Below are 17,689 nucleotides of genomic sequence, written 5' to 3'. Positions count from 1 at the left end.
GAAAACTGTCTACTGATGATCGGTCGCTACTCCAGATCACCAGGACGTCATCTATATAACGTCGCCAGAGCTTCAGGTGGGTTGTCCATGGTCCGTTCGTATCTAGGATAGTTGTTTTCTCAAAAGCCCCCACATACAATCCAGCCAGGCTCGGGGCAAATACACTCCCCATGGAAGTTCCATGGGTCTGGAGGTACAAGCCCCCCTCGAATTAAAAAAAGTTCCTGGTCAAAGCGATCTCCGCTAGATGTAAAATGAATGCTTGTGGGGTTTGGTACAGCCAATCGCTGTCGAAGAGTAAGGTTTCCAATACTCTCAGAGTCTCTAATTGCGGAATGTTGGTATATAGGGCTTCGATGTCAATCACTATAAGAAATTCCGTGTTGGGATCGAATTGTACATCTCTCAACAGATTCAGCACGTCCAGAGTATCCCTTAGATAGGTGGGTAGTTGTTGGACCATTGGCTTGAGGAAGAAATCGCAAAATTGCGATAGGGGTTCCAGGAGAGATCCGATCCCCGAGACAATTGGTCTTCCGGGAGGGGGTCTCCCTGGTTTGTGGATCTTTGGAAGAATGTAAAAGTAAGGAGTCCTTGGCTGTTTACTAACCAAGAACTCCGCCTCATGTTTCGTGATCCAATCCTCCGATCTTGCTTCTTCCACCATAGTCATGATTTCTCTTGTGATGTTCTCGTGGGGTCATCTCTCAGTTATTGATAGTTTCTCTGGTCTGCCAGCAGTCTTAAACATTCCAGTCTGTAGGTTTCTTGATCCAGGATTACTGTGGCTCCACCCTTATCTGCCGGTTTCAAGATGATCTCTTTGTTGTTACTCAATTCTTTCAATGCCTCTTTTTCGCGATTTGACAAGTTGGAAAAATGCCCATATTGTGACAAATCCGAGGTCTCCAAGTCATGGATTACTGCCTGTTCGAATGTGGCCACTTGTGGAGGGAGTATAGCCAGTTGCGGGGTGAAGGTAGATTTTGGACGGAAAGGAGTATCACCCCTCCGTTCCCTTTGATCATCCCGGTCTTCAAAAAAGATTCTCAATCTGAGGTTACGGAAAAAGGTTGCCAAATTCTGACGGAGTTTGAACAGGTCTGGTTGGTACGTTGGGACGAATCCCAAACCCTTATTAAGCACCTGTTCCTGTAATTCAGATAAGGTGTATGACGAAAGGTTCACTACTAATGTTGACTCCGGCTCGTGCCTGATGTTATGTTCGGCCGTGGCATGGTGCTCTGTGCCATGCTCCTCGTTACCCTCTGAGTAATTTATACACATTGCTAGGGCTGAACATGAGAGAGACTCAGCTAAAGCCTCAACATCTGCCTCTTTTCCAAAACCAATTGCTGGACAACAAGGACCCCTCAAGTGGCACAATAGGAAATTGATTCAAAACCTGACCACCAGGATGTTGTGTTGTGTAGAGCCAAAAAGCTTTGCCCATTGCAAGTCAACGTAGTGCAGAACGGTTCGACCCGTGGGACGTCAGGTGCCTGCAGAGGCAAGGGAGTAGCATATTCGCTCAATGGGAGATTACTTTGAGTGTCCTTAATGACCACAGGTTTGGTGAAGATCCTGGAAGAAGCACAGACACAGAAAACGAAGAAGACTTGCAGAATTGCGAAACCAGGAGCAGCAGGAGTGTTCCTTGATGCACTCTGTGTTCCAGGCGAAGTCCAAGTGTCCAGACAGTCGAAGAGTGGCTGGGTTTCAGGCTTGATTCTTGTCCCACAACGAATCTGAGGACCCACCCACAGGTAAGTCCTTTGCTATCCTAAGGTAAGGGTTGGAACAACTCAAGGGTCCCTCCCACAGTAGGCGCTGGACAGAGGGCATGCCCTTAATCCAGTTTCGTGCAAGAGTAGGAGCCAAGGGCTCCCTGCACTGGCTCAAATGGGAGTATGCAAGAGGGCACCAAATATGCCCTTCAAAGCAATCTGACGTTGGTGCCAAGTGCCCCCATCCCAGACAAATACACTAAGTCTGGTCACACCTCCCTGTGACAGGAAACCTATTGTTCTACTGATGAAGCAAAGCTTCGCACATTTTGCGGCTTGCCGAAATCAAGAACCTCGTTTATGTATGACAAGGTAATAAATGTACGTCTTACTAACATTTATATTAAGTTTGAGTAAAGGTTTAAGACGCTTGCCTATGTGTATTTCTAATGAATTTAATCTGCGTCCTCTAAAATGGCCGCCGCTTGTATTTTAGTTACTGCGCATGCGTCAGCCACACTCACGTGTCCTGACGCGTCTGCAGAAGTGGAGGGAAAGTTATGCGCATGCGTAATTCATAGCTGTGCTTAACATGTGGTACTGCTCGTGCCACTGCTCTTGTGTCTATGTCAATGTAGCTAACATTTAATGCAATTAAGTTTATTTCTTGATGATGAGTTAAAAGTACAAACTCTGTGATGTGTTTTCATAATGACATTATTATGTATTAATTTGTTTTCGCTTACTTTTCATGTACCGCGGGAAATGGGGGTCTGAGTGAGAGGAGAGCCATATTGGAGGTCCCTTCTGCGCCTGTGCGACATTCGGCAGCACGAGGGACCTTGGCTGATGGAACATAGCCAGCTGGCAGTGATGGGCGAGATGCTCCTGAGAAAGTCACCTCTGCCCTGCGAGAACAGCGAATGTGGCTCCTTATATGATACATTGTATTGTTGCGCTACTGTTAGCTCATGGGAACCCCAAATCTGCTAGGCGGTACCCAAATATGTAAATGAAGGCTTCAAATCGCGTATTGTGATTGGTGTGTTACCCAAACCCTACCTTAGGACCAATCGAAATTGAGGGATTCTGACACTTTGCAACATTGGGGGGTGGTACACTGTCCCCAAACTGTATATCTACCCTGGGTTCACCTAGTGAACCGTCCGACTTGTCTGGTTTAGCTGACCTGTCACTGACCCAACGCACTCAATAGGTGACTGAAGATACAGAGCGCTGCGGAGCACTCTGTCCGAATTTGACCATAGACTAAGGTTCTACTGAACCTTAAAGTGCTGGCAAGGCACTTAGCTGGGAGTTCGCTGACCCAATCGGGGTCTTGATCGATAACTGCAGAGCGGGTGGAGCGCAGGCGTTGCTTCCGAACTGTGGGTTCCGGTCCTGTCCTGAAGAGGGTCCTGTCCTGAGGGTTTGCTGTCCTGTCCTGAGGGTCCTGTCCTGATTCTTATTCCGAGGGTATCCTGTCCTATCCTGGGTGTCCATTCTGCACCTGCTGTCCTTTGAGGGGTATCCTTCCTTGAGGGTTTCCTGTCCTTAACTGACCCGTGGCCAGGGTTTGGTTTCCACACCTTTTTTAGGTAAATATCACTCTGAATCTCTTGAAATTCTTGCACCTTCTGAATTTCTAACTTTTGCTTTAATAAAGATCAACATTGCATATGTTATATTTCCATGCCTTTCCGCAACTATTTGAACAGTCATTTATAATTTTGAAAAAATTATTCCTATGTCTTCTCATTTGTTAGAAATCATATTTTGCATAGCAGTGTGTCATTTTCTGATATGGTCTAGAACTTCGTTGCCTAGGTTGTTCAAAGGCCCTTACACCTTAAGTGAAGCGTGTTATTCATTATAAGCTCTTCTATAGTCACACACACTTAGTCTATCACTGTCTAGATAATACTGACTTATATAGTATCTTTTCTCGTTACATTTTATTAGTACTTTGATGATTACTCTGTCATTATTTCTTTATGCATATGTGTTTTACATTATCTTGGCTATTGATTGCCTTATTTTACTGTACCTCATGCAAGAAAATATTGAACTTTAGATAAACATTTTAAAACTTCCAGTTGTCCGTGGTCATTTAAACAGTATTTGAATGTTATTGGTTGGGTTTGTATTTTGCTGCCTTTCCTTTACAGCTAGCTCCCTGATTCATTGTGGTCATTAGGCACCCGCTTCGGTGGATGGTAAGTCGGGTGCACCGAAATTTGGTAGCAGGGAACACCCACACACCAACTTGATAGAGCTCGTGAAGTCACCCGATCGATGTATATGGTGATTTGAAAAGTATATGGGCCCTGAAGCCGGAAACGGCGAAAACTATTGGCCGGGTGGCCTCGCGCGCTCTATCAGTTTTCTGGTAGATCAGAGGATGGTTAGGGACTAGCTAAAGGTTAGGTAGGATTAGTTGGACTAGATAAGTCGGAAGCTGCTATTATATTAATGCTGCTATAAGAGCGGCTGTTCTGAGGGAACTGATCACTCTCTTGTGAATACGCTGCTGAAATTTATGAATTACTGTATTGCTATTATTCTTGTTCTTATATTGTTATATGTACTAATCCATGCAATTGTCAACCGTCTTGTTTCTTGTTGTCCGAACTCCCCGGGGAATTGAAAGGGCAAGTGGTGAATAGAATCCATTGTCCTGAGGTCACAGGTTCGAGGAAAGTTAGGTGCAGGTTAGGATAACCGGGAAGCACTAACTAGGGTTTTCTGAATACATGTGTGAATAAATGACAGTAACGGGGTTCATTGGCAAAATTCCCATAGTGGCGTAACCTAGTAAGGGTCACATCGGAAGAGTAGCAGGTTCCTCGGAGCTAGCGTGAAAGCAGAGGGGTCCGCTGAGAAACCTTAAACTCGGAATATATCCCGGAAAGAAGTGGATGAGTTTAGGGGAATAACAGGTTCACCGATGCTAGAGTGAAGGGTAGGCGGAAGAGATCTGCCCGCAGCGAGTGAAAAGTAAATGGAAGTAGTTTACTTGCTGTAAAAGAATTCTTACTCTGTCTAGACACTTGAGCACTGTGGCGAATGTGTATTTGTTGTAAAATAACCAAGCACTGAGCACTTTAAAAGAAAGAAAGTTTCCGTTACCTTGTGAAGGGAGGGAGTCAGTCGCGAAGCGCCTCTGACGTCACTCTGTGCCGCGCTGGGGTTGGTAGAAGCAGCGGGCGGGTAGCGGAGCTGAAAATTGTAAAGGAGGGGTGAGCGCCAGAGCGTGGGAACTGTCTCACGAAGGGGCCGCGCACCCATTGGCGGAGCTTATTTTGTGTCGCGCACCCATTGGTTGCACGAATTTTCTGAAGCGCGTTCTGATTGGAGGTAGTTTGTAAACAAAGTTAGCGCAGAAGTCGTATGTGGCACTCGCGGACTACAGAGACGCGACCTGATCCAAGGCATCTAGGGTTTGAAAGGGATCAGTGGAAGGCTAACAGATACGATATTATGTACGGAACCAAGAGAAAAATGTCCCTTGTAAATAAGGTGAAAAATTATTTTAAAACGGACAAACCGATTAAATCTAGGGAAGGTGTTCTTGTCCCAGCACCCAATACTCCCGCCTCATTCATGATGTTTGACCGAGGGTACAATACCTGTGTGTGGTTGGAGAATTGGGTGAAGTACACAAAAGATGACGGAGTATTGGCTTTTCCGTTAGACGGCACTTTCAATGGCAGGATCTTATTTAATTTAAGAACCCGAATGAATGAACTGCATCCCAGACCGAGACTAACGCAGTATGAGGCATTAGAGGAATGGGAGATTGAGGCTTTTGAAAGAGAAAGACCCCGAATGGACAAGGGTTTGACCAAGTGGTACCCCAGGCTGAAACAGGAGTCCAGGGATAAAAGGATGAAACAGTGGAGGCAGAGCATGATTGTTGAGGGTCTGTTTCCCATGATGCCGGCATGTCATAACCCTGCAGCGGGTGAGAAAAATACCGAAAAATGTAAGCATTGGGGGGCCCTGGGGGATTCAGATGATGAACTAATAGATGACATCTGTACCAGAAGTCCGCCTCCTTACAATGAGGGAACCCGACCTTCCAGTGTAGGAGATGTTCCCCGACGCCACTTCCTAAAGGAAGAAGACAGGTCCCTGGGACTGGGAGGGGGTGGTCAAGTATTACCCTATCCTGAGAAACCCGAACTGGCGGAAACAAGGGACATATATCCCAAAGTGCCCGCAAGTCAGGAAGAAAAATATTCACGTACGAAAACCTTTTTCCCCAGACCCTTGTATGAAAGCGAAGAGAAACCATCGAATTCAGGACTGCCTTTTGTTCAACCTCCATATGGGGAAGAGCGCAGGTCCTTTAATACTGGAACTTCATTCCCGAAACCTAATTATGGGGGAGGACCAAGTGAAACGCATCCTACTGCCCCGAGTTTTACTCCTCCATTGACCCCACGGATATTACATGACACAACTCTAAGAAGGGTACTAGTGGAGAAGGAGCAAGAGGCTCTAGCTAGACAAAGAACAGAAATAATTCAGAAAATTTCTCAGATAAATACCAGTCCTGAGGCATTGACTATTCCAGTAACTATTGGACCGGTGGTCCCGTTATATGGAAATGGTCAGGGAAATCCGATTACTCCAGTCATGACCCCAGTCATAGCAACCCCGAGACAGGAACCAATCATCATAGATGATCAGTCCAGTGAGTGCGAGTCTGAAGTTGCATTCTTGGAATTGCCAAACAAACAGACTGGAAAGGGAATACAGCAGAGGTATAACCCTTTTAATACAAAAGAAATTAAATTAGAGACAGCAACAGGTACTAGGAATGTCTCTCTGGTAACTCCGGATGAAATTGAGAGTTGGAGTCGTGAATTAGAGAAGCAGACTCCGCAAACAAAGCCTTTAGACCTCTACAAGCTGAGGGTTGAAATAGAAGAATTAATGGCAGGAAATGTGGGGTTGGATCGATTGAATACCTACTCTGAGGAAGAATTGTCGTTCATATGTAAAAGCTTTACAAGAAACACCAGAGTGCTCCACGAAAAACTGACCGAAACAGCAGTTAGTATGGGGGTAGATATCTCAAAATCCAAGCCCTTACAGAAACCGTACAGAGCAGACTTCTCAGACAAAGATATAGAACACCTGAATGTGGCAGGGAAGAAGTTGCAGATTAAAGAATTAATGGGGGTACTGCAGAAATGGGGAGATGTGGAAAAATGGAGAAGCAGGTGGGCGAAAAAGAGGGAAGAGGTTCGCTCCCGACAAGTGACTCCCGAGTTTGCTTTAAGAGAAGTAGAAAAACCTGAGCAGTTATGCCCCATGCGCGAAGTTCCAGGAGGGAAATATGTGCATGTCCCCTGGTCTAGGCAGGATATTGTGTCCTTCACGAACGATTTTCCAAAGTTACGAGAGAAACCAGTTGACTGGTACCGGCAGGTGGAGAGGTTCGTGAAGGTACAGAAATGTCTGTGGAAAGACCTGGATGGGTTTTTCGACATTGTGGTTCCAGTAGATTTATGGACCCAGTGTAAAATAGCCATAGATTGGCCCAGTGAAGAGTATCCCAGAAACAAGGAAACAGGGGAGCCATCAAAGGATGTCATGCGAAAATATGAGCAGGTAATTCAGCATTTGAAAGAAAAGGTGCCCGCAAAGGAAACTGATTGGACAAAAATAGATAGAACAACACAGGAAAGGGACGAGACAGTGCACTCCTTCTATGAGAGGTTATTGCAGGTATTTAAAACATACAGTGGTATTGACAACATCGACCTGAAGGATATGACGCACTTTATTTACAGGTTTGTAAATGGTTTAAGACCTGAAATTTGTCAGTGGATAAAAGACAATAAAATCTGTTGGCATACTAAGAAAATGGATGAGGTCCTGCGGTACGCTAAGTACTGCGAGGACGAGATGGCAGAAAAGAAAAAGGCCCTTAAGGAGAAGGTTATGTGGGCTCAGGTGAAGCTCGCAGAACAACAGGAAAAACAATTGAGTAACATGGTTAAAAATGCTGAGAACAAAGGTCCTGGGGGAGGGGGTGGAGGAAAGCCCCGGCCCAAATTTAGCAGGGAAGAGGCTATGAAAAAATTTCCCTGCCATCAGTGCGGCGAAATTGGACACTGGCGAAACGAGTGTCCCCAATTAGTCGATGTTAATGAGAAAACTCCTGATTTAATTCCACAGACGCAGAAAGAAAGACCAAGAAAGACTCAACCCCAGGTAAAAACAGTTCAGGTGCCTCGAGCACCCAAACAGGTATACAGGGGAAGACAGGCAGAAAATGAAGAGATAGAGGTTTGGGAAAGCGGGGAGAACAGAAATACAGCAACTTCGCAGTATCTGCTGAATGATACCTTCCTTTGTAATGATCAGGACTGACGGGGCCTGAGAGGGGAGGACGAGGAGTGCGTACTTGGCGCTTCCTTGCCGGTAGACCAGTCTGGACCATATATTGAAGGAAAGGTTGACGGAAATGATGTCACCTTTCTGTTGGACACTGGCGCTACCCGTTCTACTGTAAGAACAGTGGACGTTCCAAACCTACCCCTCTCGGGAGAAAATATCCAAGTAGTAGGTGTATCTAATCAATTGATTAGTACTCCTGTTACCGAACCAATGGAGATTTCAATTGGAAATTTTAAACAGATGCATAGATTTGTCGTCTGTGACACCAGTCCAGTAAATCTACTGGGACGTGATTTGCTGTGCAAAATGAACTGTACCATCTTTTGCACACCAAAGGGTGTTGAAATACAGACCCCAGATGAAGATGGCATTTATAAATTATTGTTGCTTAGACCTGACTCAGAAATTAAAAGATTGACCCTGCAGGACTTGCCCCAAGAACTACAGGAAGCCGTAAAGCCAGAGGTGTGGGATTTCACTGGAAAGGATGTGGGGTTGATGAAAGATGTGGACCCCATACAAATAGCCATCAAGGACAATGCAGTATATCCTAACACTAGGCCCTACCGAATGAATGCTGAAGTGAAAGCAGGTGTCACTCTGGAAATACAAAAATTATTGGAAGGAAACATCATACAGGAAGTGATGAGCAGCCCATGCAACTCACCGATTATGGGCATCAAAAAGCCTAGTGGCAAGTATAGGGTAGTGCAGGACCTGAGAAAGGTTAACAAAATTGTAGTTCCTTGCTGCCCTATTGTCCCGAACCCTGCAGTAATTCTGTACCAGATTCCTTGGGATGCTGAGTGGTTCACTGTGATTGATTTGTGTCATGCATTCTTTTCGATACCCCTGCACCCCGACAGCAAATTTCTTTTCTCATTTGCTTTCGAGGGTCACGTGTATTGTTGGAACAGGGTCCCTCAAGGGTATACAGAGAGTCCCTCTATCTTTAATCAGATCTTGAAAAAATGTCTAGAGACTTTGACCTTGCCTGGGAACTCTGTGTTAGTGCAGTACATAGACGACCTTCTATTGGCGTCTAAAAGTCACAGGGACTGTGTAGTTGACACCATTGCCCTCCTAAATCACCTGTGTGAGAAAGGGCATAAAGTGGCCCCTGACAAACTACAGTTCTGTGCAAAATCAGTGAAATATCTAGGACACCAGATAGAAAAGGGTGTCAGAAAAGTCACTTCAGAAAGAGTGAGAATAATTCAAAAGATGCAGTTGCCCCGTACTCAAAAAGAAGTCAGAATGTTCCTGGGTGTATTAGGGTACTGCAGGCAGTGGATTCTGGGATTTGCAGCCTTAGCCAGGTCCTTGATAAAAATGACCACGAGAGGAATGCCAGATGTTGTACAGTGGGACGATGAAAGTCTAATGGCTTTCACAAGATTGAAAAACTGTCTGTGTACAGCCCCTGCGTTGGGAATGCCAGATTATTCCAAAGAGTTTGCACTATTCTGTGACACTCGCGATAATTGCGCATTGTCAGTCCTGACTCAAGAACATGGCACGACCAGGAGGCCTGTGGCCTATTTCTCTGCCACACTGGACCCAGTAGCCGCTGGGTTACCAGGCTGTCTGAAAGCAGTAGCTGCTACCTGTGCAAGTTTGGAACAGAGTGAGTCCATTGTCATGGGACATCCTGTGACTGTGTATGTTTCACATGGGGTGGTAATTCTATTGACCAGAACTAAAACACAGTATCTCACCCCTAGTCGGCTGACTAAATACGAGAGGATTCTTGTGGGTGCAGCAAATGTAAGCATTGTTAGGTGCGGTATTCTGAACCCTGCCACCTTACTCCCCGACCCCTTGGAAATGGAAGGTGGGGATGATGATGAACATGATTGTATTGATCTGACAGAGTTCAGTACCAAGCCACGCCCTGACATAAAGGAAGTACCATTGCCTGAGCATGATAAAGAACTATTTGTGGATGGTTCCTGCCTAAGACATGAATTAGGAGGCTTGAGTGCTGCTTATGCAGTAGTGTCTTTTACAAAAATTGAACAAGCAGGTTACCTATATAACATCAAGTCTGCACAAGTAGCCGAATTGATAGCCATGATAATGGCTTGCAAAATTGGGAAGGATTTACGCATAACAGTGTATACTGACAGTCAGTACTGTTATGGCGTTGTGCATGACTTTGGCCAATTATGGCTGCAGAGGGAATTCATGACTTCCTCAGGTACTCCCATTCGGAATGCAAAAGTTGTTCATGACCTTTTAGAGGCCATCCAGTTACCAAAAGAACTGGCAGTGGTAAAATGTACTGCTCATCAAAGGAGCATGGACAGAGTATCTCTGGGAAACGATTATGCTGATCGAGTGGCTCAATGGTGTGCCAAAGATCGGTATATTGTAAATCCAAAACGAGGGGGGCCAGGAACCAGCTGCCAGCTTCAGGTGTTTGAGGAAGTGCCTACATGGGATGAGGTGAGAGAGTGGCAGGAGTCGGCTCCTTGGCAAGAAAGAGAGAAGTGGAAGGAGGATGGATGTAGACCGAGACGTGTGGATGGCGTCATCATAGGTCCAACTGGTATGCCTGTGTTACCCCGACACTTGCTTGGCACAATGGCAAGATTAATACATGAAGGATCACACATTGGTAGGGATGCCATGATTCTGGTATTTCAACAGACTTGGTACAGTAAAAAGTTCAGGAAGGTAGCAGAGTCCCTCTGCCAGAGGTGCCTGTCATGTCAACAGATGAACCCAGGCAAGAGGACAATGGTTGAACTGAGCAAGATTGGGAGGTCAGGGGGTCCCTTTATAAAAATACAGATTGATTTCATCACCATGCCCCATTGTGAAGGAAAGCGATATGTCCTTGTCATTGTGTGCGTATTTTCGAAATGGGTAGAAGCTTACCCTACTCCCAAAAGTGACGCACTGACAGTAGCGAAGTGTTTACTAAAAGAACTGATACCTAGGTTCGGAATACCATGCATTATTGAATCAGATAAGGGTGGACATTTCCAGAATGACATACTGGCTGAACTTTGTAAGGCCTTTGGAATAAGGCAGAAACTCCATTGTGCATACCACCCAGAGGCTTCTGGAATAGTGGAACAAGTAAATGGAACTATCAAAAACAGACTAGCAAAGCTGACAGATGCTACTGGCATGAACTGGGTGAAGGCCCTGCCCCTGGTCCTGATGGGACTGAGAAGTGTTCCAGACCGCAAGACAGGCCTAAGTCCCCATGAAATCATTATGGGAAGAGTGATGAGACAAGCATGGGTGCCAGGAAGCAAATTGTTGAGCATTACTGATGATTTGGTGCTTGAATACTGCAGAAGATTGGGTGACCAAGTGCGTTCTATCTCTCGCCAGATTGGAGACGACGGCATCCTTAATCCAACGACTCCTCTCCACAACTTGGTTCCAGGAGACTGGGTCAAAATAAAGAAGCACACTCGATCAAGCTGTCTGGCACCAAGGTGGGGAAAGAAACGTCAAGTAATCCTGGTGACAACCACTGCAGTAAAGGTCGCAGGTGTTCCCCAGTGGATCCACGCCGGACACACCCAGAAGGTATTGCCAGACAAAGGATTTGAAGAACCAGGGCAACCAGCAGAGGACCCTGAAGGAGCCAGACCAGTAGCAACTGACAACGAGCAGCCCAGCACCAGTCAGGTTGCAGGAACAGCAGACGTTGGCCCAGGAGTAGTTGACTGCGAACTGCCAAGAAACCAGCCTGCTGAAGAGGTCCAGGAAACTGAGCCAGGAGTAGCTGAAGACGAGCTGCCAAGCATATGGCCAGAAGAATGGATACCGATGATTGATCTGACCGAAGATCCTATCAGAACAAGAGAACGACTTAGTGAAGGTAGAGAGTGGACTAGTCAGGAAAAGCAAGGCACAGGCGAAGAACCTCAGAATCTTGAGATTCACATCAAAACTGAGGAAGGAGAAGGTCAGACAGGGACAGAGCACGTGATTGATACAGAACAAGTGAATAAGACTGAACAAGTGCCTGATACTGAACAAGTGCCTGATACTGAACAAGCGCCCGATACTGAACAAGTGCAGGATACAGAGCAAGTGTTTGATACTCCTCCATTAACTCCTGATGTGGGTAAGGGACAGACTAGACATAGAGTAATAGTTCGAGCAGAAGAAAATCAAGAGATCGAAGTGCTTGAACAGGATCAGATAGGGTTAGAAAAACGGGTTCAGGAAACAGAAACAGAAACAGAGACAATCGAAAGCCAAAAACAAAATATTCCTGAACAAGGCCAGATTAGCAACCAGGCAGAAGAATTTGATGCTAGCCCTGGAACTAGTCAGATAAGGGAAGTAGGAGAAGAAAGTGGAGAAGAATTACCACAAGATAAAGAGAACAAGAGAATAAGAAAAGAAAGTGAAGTCCAAGTACCGACTAAGAGACTAAAGAAAAGAAACAACCTTGAGCCTAGGTTTGTAAAAAGACTGAGACTAAGGATAAAGACAGTAGAAGAAAAACGTGCAGAAGCAAGAAGAAGTGCTCGAATAGCAGAGCAAGAAGAAGACTCTTCCAAAAGAAGGAGTGAGCGGATAAAAAGACAAAACAAAAAGTACAAGTCTCCTGAATGGACACTGGTTTTGGAAGAACTTGAAGATCTTGATATAACTGACGTAAGCGACGGAGAACCTGTCCCAGAGTACTCAGCTGAAGAGGAAGACGAACCACCGTGAATTTGCACAAAGTAAGCTAGTTGTGTAAAAAGTAAAAAAGAGGGGTGAGAACACTCCTACTGAGCTAAAATGTCTGATTCAACAGTGAATGGTAGTCCTAGTTGCAGCCGTTTTAAGACGTGTTGCAAGGTGTGTATATGTAGTATAGTAGTGCTGATAGTTATCTGGATAGGATTAACAATTTTCATTCCCTTTGCTGTAAGCAAAGATACTAACATTGTCCCTACTGAAGCTGTAAATACTGACAATGAGGAGCTGACAACACAGAGTGTAGAAAGACATGAGAGAGCATTGAGACAAACTAAACGAGACTTAGAAGCATCAGATGAGAAAGGACTACATTATCATGGCATGAAGAACAGGACACATTTGAATGTTTTCGCAAACTTGTTAATACATTATGTAGAGACTATGGAAATTGAAGATTGCTATGTCTGCATGAAGCTACCTACTTCGGTGGCTGAAGGCGTGACATACCATCATCTGCCATTAACATATGGAATTTCCTGTAGCATTTTAGCTAGTTTATTTTACAAAAGGGGACCGTTACAGTATTATTACTCTAACAATGACGTGATCTTTTCTGAACTGCCTATACGTGGGAACTTGAATCCTGTACATACCAAAACTGACACCATAAGATATATGGGAGACTACTTTCTGACTATAGGGAACATTGACATAGCAGACGCACACAGAGATAACTTGACTTGTTCTTTGCGTGAGCAGGAAAAGATGTTCCTGAACATGGCAGAGAAAAGGAGAATTAAAATTCAGAAGAAGGCTAATGACGAAAGTCAGAAAAAGCCAAAGTGGGCAGAAAACATGGAAGGCACCTCATCTGGTGGAGCGGGTCCTGCTCTGTTGCTGGATTTTGAAAAGAAAGGCAAGCTATGTCTTCACCGCGAGAAGACTAGCTATTATAATAATGTTTTCATTGGTTCCAGTGAATGCGAACATAATTACAAGGTAATTGGAGGTTGGGGTTTCAAAAATGGGTCAGAGCCTGTGTTTCCTGGAATTTATTATATTTGTGGGGACAAGGCTTATTTCAAATTGCCGGATCACTGGTATGGAAGCTGCTACTTTGGCATTGTTTTCCCGAAAATATACCATGTGAATGGAAAAGCTGGAAGCAATGAAGATACTAACGGCTTAGTGCGTAGTAAAAGAGAGAGTATAGGTGAAATTATGGGTAGTATTTTCAGTGCACTGATACCTGGAGTGGGAGTGGTTCTGAACACTCACAGAATTTGCAAATTGTCTACTATAGTAGATGTGCTGTCTACTGAAACAGCTCATGGATTTCTGCTGGTCAATACTGAAATGGTTGCGATCAGATCAATGGTTTTACAAAATCGACTTGCTCTTGACACCTTATTAGCGAAAGAGGGCGGAGTCTGCCGGATGTTGAAGGCGCAACATTGTTGCACTTATATTCCGGACAAAAGTGTACAGATCAAAAGATATGTGAAAAACATTACTAATTTGGCAAAGGAACTCAAACCACTCGAGGTTGATAGTGCCTGGAAGAGACTGGTAGATGGTCTCTCAAATGTAGGTCATTGGCTTGCTAGCATAGGTAAAAGCTTATTATTCAAAATTCTGATGCCAATTGGTATTATAGGTCTTATTATACTTTCCATTTTCTTATGCTGTAAATACCGCAAGCGCACCAAAAAGCACGAAGTAAATGCAAGAGGAGTGAAACGAAGTGTGGATGAGATTGAATTAGAGGAAGTGAATGATCAGATATACAAAAAGGTGAAAACTTCTCACCCTGCTAAAACTGAAAGAGAAAAGTTAGAGCGGTTGCTGGAAGAAATAGAACTTTATAAAGTGTGAAAGAAAGTTGGCATCTGGTTCCAGTATAATTTGTGATGATAGTAAATATCATCAAAGAGGGGATTGATGAAGCAAAGCTTCGCACATTTTGCGGCTTGCCGAAATCAAGAACCTCGTTTATGTATGACAAGGTAATAAATGTACGTCTTACTAACATTTATATTAAGTTTGAGTAAAGGTTTAAGACGCTTGCCTATGTGTATTTCTAATGAATTTAATCTGCGTCCTCTAAAATGGCCGCCGCTTGTATTTTAGTTACTGCGCATGCGTCAGCCACACTCACGTGTCCTGACGCGTCTGCAGAAGTGGAGGGAAAGTTATGCGCATGCGTAATTCATAGCTGTGCTTAACATGTGGTACTGCTCGTGCCACTGCTCTTGTGTCTATGTCAATGTAGCTAACATTTAATGCAATTAAGTTTATTTCTTGATGATGAGTTAAAAGTACAAACTCTGTGATGTTTTTCATAATGACATTATTATGTATTAATTTGTTTTCGCTTACTTTTCATGTACCGCGGGAAATGGGGGTCTGAGTGAGAGGAGAGCCATATTGGAGGTCCCTTCTGCGCCTGTGCGACATTCGGCAGCACGAGGGACCTTGGCTGATGGAACATAGCCAGCTGGCAGTGATGGGCGAGATGCTCCTGAGAAAGTCACCTCTGCCCTGCGAGAACAGCGAATGTGGCTCCTTATATGATACATTGTATTGTTGCGCTACTGTTAGCTCATGGGAACCCCAAATCTGCTAGGCGGTACCCAAATATGTAAATGAAGGCTTCAAATCGCGTATTGTGATTGGTGTGTTACCCAAACCCTACCTTAGGACCAATCGAAATTGAGGGATTCTGACACTTTGCAACATTGGGGGGTGGTACACTGTCCCCAAACTGTATATCTACCCTGGGTTCACCTAGTGAACCGTCCGACTTGTCTGGTTTAGCTGACCTGTCACTGACCCAACGCACTCAATAGGTGACTGAAGATACAGAGCGCTGCGGAGCACTCTGTCCGAATTTGACCATAGACTAAGGTTCTACTGAACCTTAAAGTGCTGGCAAGGCACTTAGCTGGGAGTTCGCTGACCCAATCGGGGTCTTGATCGATAACTGCAGAGCGGGTGGAGCGCAGGCGTTGCTTCCGAACTGTGGGTTCCGGTCCTGTCCTGAAGAGGGTCCTGTCCTGAGGGTTTGCTGTCCTGTCCTGAGGGTCCTGTCCTGATTCTTATTCCGAGGGTATCCTGTCCTATCCTGGGTGTCCATTCTGCACCTGCTGTCCTTTGAGGGGTATCCTTCCTTGAGGGTTTCCTGTCCTTAACTGACCCGTGGCCAGGGTTTGGTTTCCACACCTTTTTTAGGTAAATATCACTCTGAATCTCTTGAAATTCTTGCACCTTCTGAATTTCTAACTTTTGCTTTAATAAAGATCAACATTGCATATGTTATATTTCCATGCCTTTCCGCAACTATTTGAACAGTCATTTATAATTTTGAAAAAATTATTCCTATGTCTTCTCATTTGTTAGAAATCATATTTTGCATAGCAGTGTGTCATTTTCTGATATGGTCTAGAACTTCGTTGCCTAGGTTGTTCAAAGGCCCTTACACCTTAAGTGAAGCGTGTTATTCATTATAAGCTCTTCTATAGTCACACACACTTAGTCTATCACTGTCTAGATAATACTGACTTATATAGTATCTTTTCTCGTTACATTTTATTAGTACTTTGATGATTACTCTGTCATTATTTCTTTATGCATATGTGTTTTACATTATCTTGGCTATTGATTGCCTTATTTTACTGTACCTCATGCAAGAAAATATTGAACTTTAGATAAACATTTTAAAACTTCCAGTTGTCCGTGGTCATTTAAACAGTATTTGAATGTTATTGGTTGGGTTTGTATTTTGCTGCCTTTCCTTTACAGCTAGCTCCCTGATTCATTGTGGTCATTAGGCACCCGCTTCGGTGGATGGTAAGTCGGGTGCACCGAAATTTGGTAGCAGGGAACACCCACACACCAACTTGATAGAGCTCGTGAAGTCACCCGATCGATGTATATGGTGATTTGAAAAGTATATGGGCCCTGAAGCCGGAAACGGCGAAAACTATTGGCCGGGTGGCCTCGCGCGCTCTATCACTACCTTCCCCTGCTTGAGCTTAGCTCAGCAGCAGGAGGGCAGAATTGTGTCTGCAGTCTGCAGCAGCACTAGCTTGCTGTAAGACCTTGAAAGGCTGGTACTGGTAATATAGGGCACCATCACATTTATAACCAAGCACCCTTCCCTAATGACTGAAGAGCCTGCAATAGGGCTGACCTATTGGTTTTAAGTGCAGTGACCTCAGATATAAGGAAACTTATATATGTTCTGTGAGGTGCTTGCACCAACTCACACAGGCTGCAATGGCAGGCCTGTAGTCACAATTTAAGTGGACTCCCATGGGTGGCACAATACATGCTGCAGCCCATAGGGACACCTGGAGTACCTATGCCCAGGGTACCTTTGTACCATATACTAGGGACTTACAAGGGCACACCAGTAGCTAATTGTGGATGTACACAATTTAGGGAGAAAGCACAGTGACTGGGTCCTGATTAGCAGGATCCCACTCAGACTAGGTCAAAAACATAGTGAAATCAAGTAAAAGGTGGGAGTAACCATAAAAAAGATCCTACTTCCCTTAACAATCTCTCAGAAATCATTGGCAGCCTTCTGCCTGCCTGCGTTACATGGATTGATGTATGCATGTAAAAGGATTAAGGAAGCATGAAGGTTTCTTAGAGTAAGGACGAAGAGTTCAATTACCTGTATGTTACTGCAACCAGTTTTGATCTCCTTTATTTTGAGTTATACGTTTAGGTTTGCAAAGATCAAGAACCATCGCATACTTTCCAAATATGTTTTTTTCTATTCACGGCATTATGAATTGCATAGGACTAAGGGATTGTAGAAGGCTTTAGTTTCCCATGTTTCCTGTACACAGAGATCGCCTCTGGCTAAAATCTTGTGA

At 44.6% G+C, this 17,689-nt stretch overlaps 1 protein-coding gene across 1 annotated transcript in view; it reads left to right on the top strand.

Moving 5' to 3' along the window:
* LOC144798009 (ATP-binding cassette sub-family C member 12-like) overlaps positions 1 to 17,689 on the top strand; it is a 2,245,771-nt gene that overhangs the window by 2,116,847 nt on the left and 111,235 nt on the right. The gene's annotated exons all lie outside the window — the stretch shown is intronic.

This window comes from Lissotriton helveticus, chromosome 12 (assembly GCF_964261635.1).
Source record: "Lissotriton helveticus chromosome 12, aLisHel1.1, whole genome shotgun sequence".
NCBI classification, from domain to species: domain Eukaryota; kingdom Metazoa; phylum Chordata; class Amphibia; order Caudata; family Salamandridae; genus Lissotriton; species Lissotriton helveticus.
The sequence above is the reverse complement of the archived record's forward strand: the minus strand, read 5'-3'. Positions and strand labels throughout refer to the sequence as shown.